The sequence below is a fragment of the Papaver somniferum genome, chromosome 1, assembly GCF_003573695.1.
Source record: "Papaver somniferum cultivar HN1 chromosome 1, ASM357369v1, whole genome shotgun sequence".
NCBI classification, from domain to species: domain Eukaryota; kingdom Viridiplantae; phylum Streptophyta; class Magnoliopsida; order Ranunculales; family Papaveraceae; genus Papaver; species Papaver somniferum.
Genome location: NC_039358.1, coordinates 122,141,985 through 122,154,880, shown reverse-complemented (window position 1 = coordinate 122,154,880; position 12,896 = coordinate 122,141,985). Strand labels below are relative to the sequence as shown.

The following is a 12,896-nucleotide window of genomic DNA, read 5'->3' as shown; positions in this document are numbered from 1 at the left end:
TAGTATACCAGTATAGTATACTATACTCGTATAGTAAACCAGTACTAGTATAGTATACCAGTATAGTATACTATACTAGTATAGTAAAATAGTTACCTAATTTACCAATAACAAATTAGTAAGATATTTTTGTTACTGCTAGTATAGTATCACCGTATTGATATTACTAGTATGTAGGAACATACTACTAGTAACATTTACATGTGTTGATACTAATTAGACCTGGAAGGGTATTTTAGGCATTTAGAAAATACACTTTATAATCTCCACGAAGTTTTTGGACTAGAGAGTAAATAATCTAGTCCAAAAACATGTTTTTGGACTAGGGAGTAAATGTTTTTCACGGGTGGACTAGCCATTAACTGGGTCATGAAAAACTGGACTAAACAGTAATTCCTACATTCTGAACGGGTTAATCCTTTTGTGAACGATTTAATCCAAATCCATTTTTTTTCAATACCGAAAATACCTATCACCTGTAGTACTATTTATTCGATTTTCAGTTCTGCTTTTTCATTTCCAATGTCTGAAGAGACTCTTCCTGAAGACCAAATCCTGATTTCTTCTCAATGAAAGTTCAATAGCCAAACATAAATCTGAGAATCAACAAATAACCGATTCAATTTGATTCACTTGAAAACCAAAACTTTTATCATCAGTACTTTCTTTTTGAAGATTAACTCAATCCAGGAGAAGCCTTAATGAGATTCAATTTCCACATTGAAGAATTCGTCATTGAAAACGATTGGAAAGATAAGTCTCTTCTATTCTTCTCATTTAATTTGATCGCAATTGTTAGTTTATCAATTTCGGAATTGATTTCAGTTCTTTTTTATGCGATTTCAAAAACCTAATTACTTCGGTTTCAATTTTAGTTTTTAATCGATGCATGAGCTTAGATATGTGTCATTGTATGGGAAAATATGGATTATGTTGGGTACAAACAGTCACTTTAGGTTTATTTGTTAATTGAGGAATAACTAAGAAATTCCGTGACTTACTAGTTAATTTCGGTTATGAATCTATGATATAGCTGTTAATGATGATGTAGCTGTGAAAACGGTTATGGATGGATTATGGTACCAAGGGAAATTGATGTAAACCTATTTTTCACAGTAGGATTAAACGTTGAAAAATGTGAGTCTTCAAATCCTGATAAGAATTGTCAAGGACCACATGGAGGGTTTTGGGTGCTTCTGTTAACAAGATTTCGTTTACTAGTCCTACAAGCTTGCTATTTCATTTTACAAGAGATTTTCCTGATACACCCCACAGTTTATGATTATGTCAATGGAGCTCCTAATAATATCCCTCATGAATAGTCATGATACTCAGTCATTGGTTGGAACTAGAACTAAGGTATTGGAATTTGGTTCTAGAGTTGAACTGATTTTGCAGGACATAAGAACGGTTGGTACCGAGAATCATCTGGTTCATATGCATGGGTATGGTTTCTATGTCGTGGGGTATGGATCAGGTAATTACAACCTTAGAACAACAAAGTTGAATCTGGTGGATCCACCCTACTTGAATACCATTGGAGTTCTTGTTGGTGGTTGGGCTGCCATTCGATTTGTAGCAGACAATCCTGATATGCTTACTGTCTTTGGTCTCAGATTTCTCTTTATCAATTTTGACACCTTGATTATCCTTTAGAGACTTCAAATATCATAGATTCAAAGCCTTTTTCTGCAATTGCTTAAATATTCCAAGTCCCTCGTTATTATCCATCATTTTCCCCAATCTTATGTCTTTCTCTAAAGAAATTTTGTTCTATCCAGGTTTCATTTGCCTATTGTATATCATGGACGAGCATCGTCAATCATTGTATCTGGAACAAATATTATTAAACCCAGGTTAGTAAATATCCTTCTTATGTTTTGTTTTGTCGATTACCTGGTTTGTGAAAGTTTCACCTGAATATACTAGCAGTCAAGAATCAATTTCTGATGACAAATTAAGACTCTAGTAAGTTGCATCTTTGTGGTTGGTAGCCAAGATCTTGTGCACTTAATTATCCTTTACTTAAAGGAATAACCACGAAATTTATATTCTTCATTTCTTAATTCTCATTTAGATTAGTCTATGTTTGCACTCATGTGATGCTTGCCCACAGTTGAGCCATTATTGTACTTAATATTTTAATTCTTACTGTGATACAATCTTTAGGAAGTGATTCTCTTTTCCTGTTCAATTTTGAGTAGACTTTTCGGGCTCGCTGCCTTTTAGATTAAATGATTCTTCTTTTTTGTACACTTGTATTTTGTTGAGTGCTGCTTATATCCTCCCGATATGTGAAGACTTTCAACATGTGTGTCAGTGGGTGAGTTTTGAAACACTTCATAGTGGATCATTATGTGTCATTGCAATGGACATCATTCATAATTATCCTTTTTTTGTCTACTTACCTGATAATAATTATCCTTATTTTTTCTATTTTTCAATTGTTAATGTGCACTTAGTTGTACACATGTCGATTCTTAATATGTACATAGTTGTACACGTTAATTCTTAATGTGTACATAGTTGTACACTCGTTAATTTTCATGAGTATTGTTCCTTTCTTCCTGATATTTTTTTTTTAATTGTTAATGTGCACTTAGTTGTACACGTGTCAATTCTTAATTTGTACATAATTGTACACTTTGATTCTTAATGTGTACATAACTGTACACTTGTTGATTTTCATGAGTATTTTTCCTTTCTTCCTGTTAGTTTCAATGATTATTCTTCCTTTCTATAAGGAGCTCGAGAAGCTTTAGAAGATTCAAGTTATGGTCACTACTGGCGGAACCAGTCTAAAGGATGACATCATGTGTTTATACTAACCTGTGCATTTTCTCGTTGGAACACCTGGAAGGATTTTTGACCTTACCAAGAAGGGAGTTTGGGTACTGAAAGATTGCTCAATGACTTTTATGTATGAGGTATAACATCACAACAATTGATTTTTCCTCATTTCTTTTATGTTTTATTTTTGGAATAAACCAAACAAATAACTTGGTGATAAAGAAGAAAATAAGTAGACCAAGCTAATAAGGGGTGTTTACTTGAACGTGGTTGTTTAGGGTTACTGGAAAGTGCAAAAAAATATTCCCATCAACTTTGTTGATCTTTCTTATCCTCCTCATGTATGATATCAATAAGACAAGAGTTCATTAGTAGCATCTGCTTACTCGAAATGATTTCCAAAGGGCTTAGTTAATGCATATGGCATGCATTTCGTAAGGGTCCTAATGAAATCTTACAGGATGTACTTGTATATATATATATATATATACATATAACATTTGCAGGAACAGTAAGTCTAGATGGATTCTAGAACAAGAAGCAGTAGGTCTAGATGGATAGATTTTTAAAAAATTGTCTTGTGTACAGCAATGTACAACTGTGATCAATATTCACTATAGACTGTAATGCCTCAATGCTTACAGGGGCAGTAGGTCTAGATGGATTCTACTCCACCCGGATGTACTGGTATATATATATATATACACACACATAACATTTGCTTTCTAGAACAAGAAAAAACTCCAGTTCTTCTAGGTAGTCTAAGAGCAATTAACTGGAATAGATGAACACCGACTATATTAGATTTTATGTGTAGATTCTTGATAAGCTTGAGCCTTATGTGCAAAACGGGGACATGATAAGAAATCATCATGGCTCTTTGGTTCCTTGTCGTTAATTATTATCCAGCAACTTATTAGATAGTTCATTGTATCATTTTAGTATCTTGTAATTTCATGTCAACTACATCTGTTTCTCGTTACCAAAATAGTAAGAGTTTATGATGCCAAAGTTTATTTCAGATAGTTGACTTCTGTTGTGGCGCCAAGGATTTCATTTGCTTAATGTAAAAAAAAAGCTTGAAGAAACTGGGAAAAAGTGTAATTTTAAAAACTTTGATTTGCTTTCACCAAAGGTAAGTTTCACAATTGCCTCAGTTTATAGTAGCACTGGAGTAAAGGTGCTCTCATTTTCCTTCTGTATCAGAATGGTTATATATTGATTATTTAGGTGTACATAGTTGTACACTTGCAGAACTATAATTTATGTGTACAGACCAACAATTAGGAAATCATTATACCAATTTTATTATACCTCCTTAGCATCTAATGTGCCATTAATTTTGCTGCAATGGAAAAATTATACCAACTTTATTATTGCTATTCTAAGTTTTAGCTACCGAAGAGGTACATTATTTCAGGCATCCTAGTAACCGTTCCTCCTTGGTGTTCATTTTATGCCCATTAACGTAAACTGCTGATATTTATCGTACTAATGTGTATATGTGTTGGATTTTTTTAGAGGTGTGTACATAGTTGTACACCACTGTACTATCTCAATAATATATGCATGTTTTCTGGTATAAATGTTGGATTTTCGTAGGGGTGTACATTTTTGTACCATTGTTCTTTCTCATGATTTTATGGCCTTGGATTTTTTTTATAAGTGTGTACAATCTCAATAATATGTCCTGTTTTGTGGGTATGGATGTTTGATTTCTTAGATTTTTTAATACGTGTGTACATAGTTGCACATCATTGTGCTATCTCGTACGAATGTCAGATTTTTGTAGATGTGTACATAATTGTACAACATTGTGCTCTCTCAAAATATAAAAAAACTAATTCTTGATGAAACCCCTAAGTTGTTGTTTTTCGATATCATGAGATGGTTTTAATAGCATGATTGCTATGTGTTTAGGTACTTTTTGAGAAAGCTTAAGAAAGTGGAGAAGAACAATGGACAGGTTTATATATTAATGATGTATCAAATTCCTTCTTACTTGATGATTTAGCTGATTTGTGTCTATTTTTCACTTTATTTTTTGTTATGACTATTATGGTTCAAATTATATTAGGGTTGTCTGGACTTTAGTTTGTATTCTCCCTTTAAAAGTAATAGTCGCCCTTGAATCTGATTCCAGTAAGCGCTTTATTTTTTGTTATGACTAATATAGTTCAACCAAACATTTTGTTAAAGACTACCGAGTGCCTAGAGTAATAAGATTATTAGACTTTGGTTGGCTGGCAATGTCTGCAAAAGGTGTATTTTGGGATAAAACATCCTTGTTATTTGTGGAAGCTTATTTTATCTTGTTTTTATATGATATCTAGCAAAATCATATGCACATTTTTATATTGTACTCGTTGTTGGTGATTGTTAATGTGCGCACGTTTATACACATGTTGGTTTTTAATGTGCATAGAGTTCTACAGATGTTGACTGTTATTGTCCTTGGTACACATGTTTTGGGTACACAACGTATGCATAGTTGTACACATATTGATTGTTATTGTGCACATTTATTGTTTATCTTTAGGGACTCATAAGCTCAAAATGGTAGAGCGCCCAAGCCTATCCATGTTATGTTTATTTAATATGGACCTTGATCTTGTCTTTCGATTTTATGGAGGATTTTTGTAGATGTGTACATGTTTGTACACCAGTGTAAACTAAGATTTTAAAAAAAATGAGAATTATATATTCATATGGGTACTCTTTATGTAGCTCTCGAAAAGAGCTTTCCGAATATATAAAGTATGCGAATTTTGGACAAATGGTTCAAAAGATAAATTGTTTTTCAATTATTTTTATATTACTCACATCATCATGAGTCACTTTGGACTAAATTGCAAATACTTGGACTAAATTGTTAATCAGGAAGGTTATATGTGTATTTTCCATATTTTAAATAACTTTTGGACTAAATTGTACCTAGTTAACTCGGGATGGACTAGTCCGTACTTTTTACTGCGTTTTTGGACTAAACCGTATTTTTCCCATGCTGTTTTAGGTGAGTGGAAACTATTGTGTGGCCTGTTTTTTCAGATTTTTTCATCTACAAACCCACGGGCGGAAAAACTAATGCACGCACCCATTTCGTGGGTGAATATTTTTAAGAGACCCATATTTTTTTGAAATTCGTTTCGGCGTTCTATTAATTCCGAAAGTAACCTTCCGTTTATCGTAGTCTTCGTTTCTATCTTTTTATAGTTTCGAATCATTTGATTTTCTTTGTCGGAGGAGCTGAGAGTTTGATATTTATTTTTTTGATCAACAGAAACTCTCTTTAAGTTCGCTCTATCTTGTTTCCTTTCGACAAGTTGGGAGCTTTGCGATTTTGAGAGGTGATTTTTCTTTACTGACTTTGTTATGGTACAGTACCTTAACAATTATCAAAACTCAAACTACAGGGAAAAATAAGAGAATTGAGGCAAGAAAAGGAAGTTGAAAGAGACTTGGAAGAGAAGTATGAGAGACAAGAGTTGAGAGAAGTCGTAAAAGATTTGGTTGTAGTTGCTTAAGTTTAAGAAGTACAAGACTGAAGTACTTATAGCTGACATTACTTGGTAAACAAGCCTGTACAGCAATTCTAATCAAATACTAACTCTAACTGAATAACTACCTTAACCAAATAAGTTAAATAAGGAAACTCTAAAAAGGGAAAAGACTCTTAGAGGTGTTGGTATCACAACATCCCACCCTGCTTAGAGAAAAGACTTGTCCTCAAGTATGAAACTCTGGAAAACGCAGCAGAATTTCATTTGCGACTTCCCATATTGCTTCCTCAGTAGCACGACCTCTCCATTTGATGAGACACTTCGTATCAACAATATTGCCTTTCTTATACATCTTACGATCTAAGATGGACTCAGGTTCCTACTTCTCGTAGTCCACTGTAACAGGCAGTTCAGTCTGCACAATGTCGGATACTCCAAGTTTGAGTTTCAAGAGTGAAACATGAAACACAGGATGGATTCTACTGGAGATAGGTAACTCCAGTCGATAAGCCACAGTTCCAATTTTTCTAGGATCTTAAATGGTCCATAAAATTTAGGTGAAAGTTTTGAGAATGATGAAGTAGTTGCATTTGTCTGTCGATATGGTTGTATCCTGAGAAATCCCCAACTGAAAATGTTCTTTCAGTTCTATGCGCATCAGCATACGCTTGCATTCTTGACTGAGCATCTTGTAAATTGGACTTCAGAATCTTCAAAACTTGGTCTCTAGCTTGTAAGACTACATCAACAGCATGGACAGTAGTAGAGCTAGAAACATATGTTGAAACTGTTGGAGGAAGTCTGCTATATAGAGCTTGGTAAGGGCTCATTTTGATTGATGTATGATAGCTTGTATTATACCACCACTCAGCCCAAGGTAGCCACTTCATCCAATCAGTAGGTTTAATTCCAGCAAAACAACGTAATAGCATTCTAAAGTTCGATTTGTAACTTCAGTCAGTGTCATGGACCTGGGCTAGGACATGTATGGTAGGTTATTGTATCTGAAGGGTAGTTTGGGTACCCCGAATATTGAGAGTTATAACTCGGCTATATTAGCCAGATGAGTTGTGTTTGGGAGGTAGATAATGAATAATGTAAAACTAATCTTCTTCCGAATTGCTTCTGTAACTTCTTTCTCTAACAATGACTTCTTCTTATTATCCCTTTAATTAGTCTAGTTCTTTTCCTAATCCTCTATTTGCTTCTATCTATTCTCAATCCTTAGAGATCCCTACTACCAATGATGATCCAATTGTAGTGAAGACCACTACAAGTGGTATCAGAGCCAGGTTGATTCTCCGACCGATATGGCCGCTGCAACAACTAAAGCTTCACAAGTAGAAGCATAAACTGAAGAATTAACCACTAGGGTTGATATCTTAGAACAAAACAAATATTAATCCAGACAAATATTATACAGTGAATTATTTGATTTGATAATGAAGTCTATACGTCTAATCTTGGATAAGAATTCACTGAATCGTGAATTTAATCTTCTACAAATTGAAGCTCTCATTTCTATCGTCGAGAAGAAGTTGGAATCACTACAAGAGGTTGGGGATCTGGAACCTACGGAGATGGGGGATGAGATTGTCTTAGAAGAGGTGATAGTTGATTTCATTCAAAAATCTTCAAATCCATCAGTACCAGATGCATCAGATGGAGTTTTATTCTCTACCACAATAACAAATCTCTCTAACGGGTCTGGTGAATCGAAGATGGCCGAGGAAGAAATTGTTTCCAAATTGAATTCAATCTCACTTGATTCAGGCAATTCTAGCTCAGTAAGAGAATTGTTTCGAAATTATTCAACTCATAGAACAACAGATGAAGGTAATTTTCAATCCATTTTTAAATCTGATTCCCATGTAATCGATGAATCTAGTGTTACTAATGAAGTTCAGGAACACAAGGAGAGATCGAATTTTCTGGATTATCAAGAAGGTAAACCCTTCGTTTCTGAACCTAATTCTCTTAGTATTGTTTGGAATTCTCAATTTAGAAAGGTTATAAACGGTGAGATAAAATATTTCAGCTCGTTAAAGGAGTTCAGTGGAAATACTTCTACTCCTCTAGCAAGAGAGGAAGGTAATTACAAATCTAAACTAAAATTTGGTTTCTCTACTGTTGATCGAGCTGTTGTTACATATATTCAAGACTACAAACCTCGTGCGGTCAATCTAGTTTCTCCTTATTCTTAATTGAAAGTGAAGATAGAAACCCAATTTTTACCAAGAGGGAAAACCCTTCATTACTTGGTTCGGTTGGACTAGTGATGTTTCTTTGAATCCTGATTATGTAAGGATACTCAGTGAAATGTTCTTAATCTCAATTATGGAGGTATATTATGAAAAGTTTGATGTTTATAAATCTTTAATCCTTATTGACAACAAGTTGTGTAGTGGAAAATGTTTTCACAGTGGCTTTGGCTTTGCTCGAACCTTATTTGATAGAGGAAAATGGTTTGAATTAACCAATATGTACTCTCATTACAATAACATTAATTCTCATTCAAGTTTTGGTATACTTGTTGTTGGCTTGTTGGTTCTGAATGGGTTGGTTTTCATGCCTAGACGCAATGCAAATTTTGTTCATGAGTTGACTGTTGAGTTGGGGTACCATCTGGATTTATCAATTGAGTATTCAAATATGTTTTTGTTTGCTAAGAATAGTGACAGTTGTGATACTGGCAAGGTAATTGAAGAAATGGTACAACAATTTATTATTTTCAGGACTAGAATGAGGCTTCAAATGACAAGACATAGTGGGTTTGGCATTTCACATGAGGTGTTTGATTCGTGGCTGGGCATAGATAGTAGTTTTTCTACTCAAATGGACAAGGTTCGCAGAGATTTTGTTACAACAATTTTAAATTCAATTCAGAAACTACAGTCAAGTGGTACCAAGATTACAGCTGGAATGTTTATTGAGCAAATGTTCAATAATAGTAACTCGAGTTTCATCTGTAACAAAAGGTTTCTTAACTTGCAGCTGGGATATGTGTTACATAAAATGTTTGATAATGCAATGGGTAATTTGAGTAGTGCAAGATGTATCTTGGTTTTTCTCGGAAGGGTAATTGATCAAGGAAAGTTGCTAGAATCGACGAGGAATAGTTCCAATTTCTGCTTGGATATTCTTATACCTTGTAAGTCTGTTCTTATGGGGTCAACTGGGGTTAAGGAGTATAATGGGAATTTGGTTTATGAGCTAAGTCTAGCACCTGGGAACTGTTCAAAATGGAAGGATTTACTAGAGTGGTGGAAATCATGGAGATGCTTATAGTGTTGAAGGGTGGTGATACTGTACTTGAAAATGGATTAACTACAGCTGGTAAAATCAAGGGAATGCTCGCAAAGTCTAGTGTTGGTGAAATCAGTGGACATGATTGGTTAGAATAAATGATTATTGGAGTTAATTGTTCTTGTACTCCGCTAGGAGTTGCAGTTTTGAAGTTGACTGTCGTGGTACCTCAAGTATGCAGTCTTTTGAAAGATAATGAAGTTGTTTGCGGTGTTCTACTTACTTTGAACAAATCAGGAGACAAGATTCAGTTAAATGATCTTGAGGATGAAATTGCAAGGGTTATATCTGTTGTATTATTAATAGGATCAGTCCTTTTCTCTTGTATTCTCAAATTTAGATGGGAAATTGAAATTGGTTCGCGGGAGCTATCTCTGCATATTGCCCTTTCAACTCCTGATTCAGCTAAGTTTCGCATCACCGGAGCTATTATGCACAATTTTAAACGGGTAAGTCCACTTCTTGTGATGGAATTATATAGCTTGCTAATATACAGATTCTACATCCAAGAGTATACAATTATTGGACGACTTTGGCATGAGATTTTCACCATACTAGCTACTTCTCTACGAGTTAGCACAAGTCACCGCAGCTGTACAGCTAGTCCAAGGCGAGAAATTATTTTATTCATCTCACACAATGACCTGGTGGAATGCTTCTTAGTCAAGATTTTGTCAGCCGCCTACAAGAGTGATTATGGGAAGTTGATTTTGAAGCCAAAGTCCACATCAATTCAATTAAGTGGCTCCACTATGGAACTGGCTTACTACATCATTTCTGAAATTGAAGTTGCCACTTCAGAGAGGTACTGTGCATTTCAAGACATATTGGTTGAGTTGTTGTCCCATGGAGTTTTCGAGGGCTTGGCTGTACTTACACAAGTACTAACAGCACCAGCTTTATAAGATGGTCTATGCGAGTACAATACCTTCTTATATACGATAAAGGGGATTTACTCAGATTTAGGTGTTGCTTACTACATCATTCTTCAGGGTGTTATGCAACCTTTCGCAGACTTCACAGTGCTACTTGGAAGGTGAAAAAGGTCACGGTCTTTATTACACTCGCGGAGAAGTTGTTATCACAATGTCTTCTTTGGGCGAGCTTATTCTTTTTCTTCATCCTTGAGGACAAGGATGATTTGGAGGAGTGGGTATTTGTCATGGACCCGGGCTAGGACATGTGTGGTAGGTTATTGTATCTGAAAGGTAGTTTGGGTACCCCGAATATTGAGAGTTGTAACTCGGCTATATTAGCCAGACGAGTTGTGTTTGGGAGGTAGCTAATGAATAATGTAAAACTCATCTTCTTCCGAATTGCTTCTGTAACTTCTTTCTCTAACAATGGCTTCTTCTTATTATCCCTCTAATTCGTCTAGTTCTTTTCCTAATCCTCTATTTGCTTCTATCTATTCTCAATCCTTAGAGATCCCTACTACCACTGATGATCCAATTGTAGTGAAGACCACTACAGTCAGCCCATTAGATTGTGGATGATATGCAGAACTTCGGCAAAGTTGAGTGTGTTGAAGAGAAAAGAAAACCTCCCAAAATTGACTCATGAAAATTGAATCCATGTCACCCGTGATACTCTTAGGCATTCCATGTAAACGAACTACTTCACGCACAAAAACTTCAACTATAGTAGCAGCTGAATAAGAATGTATAAGAGCCACAAAATGTGCATACCTGGACAAACGATCCACCATTACTAAAATAGATGTTCTTCGACTAGATGGTGGAAGGCTGATCGCTGTCGTATGCGTCAAAAATAATATTACTTTCTTACAACTCAAAATATATAATATAGCTAGGGCAAGAAAAGATTGTACACACAGAGAGGTCTAGGTTGTCGTTTATTTCGATTTCTTATATAAACAAAGGGGGATTTTTCTGATTTTATGTAAAGGAAATTAAACTAAAAACAAACAAAGTAAAGCAAGCACGCAAATATGTGAAAATATTGGTTTAGGATTTCGTCTTCAATCACAAACATGAAATTGTAACAATAACTAGAATTGATATTTAATCTCAACTTTATTAAAAGTCCTAAGATATCTTGATCGCAAGTATATCCCGCTAATTCCCTGATTTCATCACAAGTTCACAACCACATTAAAAGATGCATATGTGAATTCTTCCTAGAAAGCAACCTAAAGTGTAAAAGCACAATTAAGTTTAACTCCCTAAAAGCAATAAGTTATATGGAATAAGACTAATCAAAGCAAACGAACGTGTAAAAGCACTAACCCGTTTTAACAAAGATTATGATCCACTTGTGACTACTAGGATGTATCAGTACAAGCAATACTCACAATTATGCTACTTGCAATCAGGAATTATCACTTTTGCGTCTAATAACCCTAATCTAGCAATAGATATGAAAACAAACTCAATTGATTCGCAACTCAACTAAACTAGCATTCAAATCATTTAACAATATCAATAGTGAATCATAAGCAACAAGTATGGAGACAAAACTAATTCATTGCACAAAACCCATTCTTGGAAATCCAATTTATTCCTTAACCAAAAGAGAATTATCTACTCATATTGATAGAGTTCATAACAAGGAGGAAGATAAAACCTATCATGTTGTAACCCTAGAACCAAAGTAGAAGTGAAGAGATAAGATCCCTTTATCCGAGAGAACCTAACCCTTTTTATAGCCTCTTGCCAAACTCCTGTAATATGCACGTCCACCATCCTTCGTGGGCTAGCATATGAACACTAGAACCCAGCCCAAGTGCAACTGAGACTGGATCGGTGAGTCAACTCAGACATTACCGATTCCTGCCACTTTATTGCCCAACTCCACTCTGCAGCAACACTTCTTACTCCCCTGCACAACCTAAACATTCATTTATTCATCTTCATCATCCATTCAGGCCTAGCCATTGCATTACTGAAAGTAACAACACCTCTTGTTCAGTACCATGTCTCAAGATATATTCATACCAACAGCTTCACTTGGTCTCAATTCCATGTTCTCGCCATCGGCAGTAGCTTATCTTTCTGTGCACCACCAGTGCCTTCAGCTCTGCTCTAAACCCATTGTACTCAACCATGGCTTCACTGCACCTGTAGCTCTATCTGCAACTCTTGCTCAGCTCAAACTCTCACCAGAACAACATTACCAGCTCTTAGTCGCACCTGCACCATCGGTTCTGTCTCAGGACCATTAACACCACCTGACACGATCAATTCCTTGTCTTCAGATTCACTACCACTGCACATACCCACAGCTGCAATATCAAATAGCAACATTAACTTCTCTTGTCGTAACTTCTAACTCCATTCT

General features: G+C 35.3%; 1 pseudogene; it reads left to right on the top strand.

The window, feature by feature from the left end:
* Positions 1-885: 885 nt before the first annotated feature.
* On the top strand, positions 886-1,656 carry LOC113350129 (annotated as a pseudogene).
* The last annotated feature ends 11,240 nt before the right edge of the window (positions 1,657-12,896 follow it).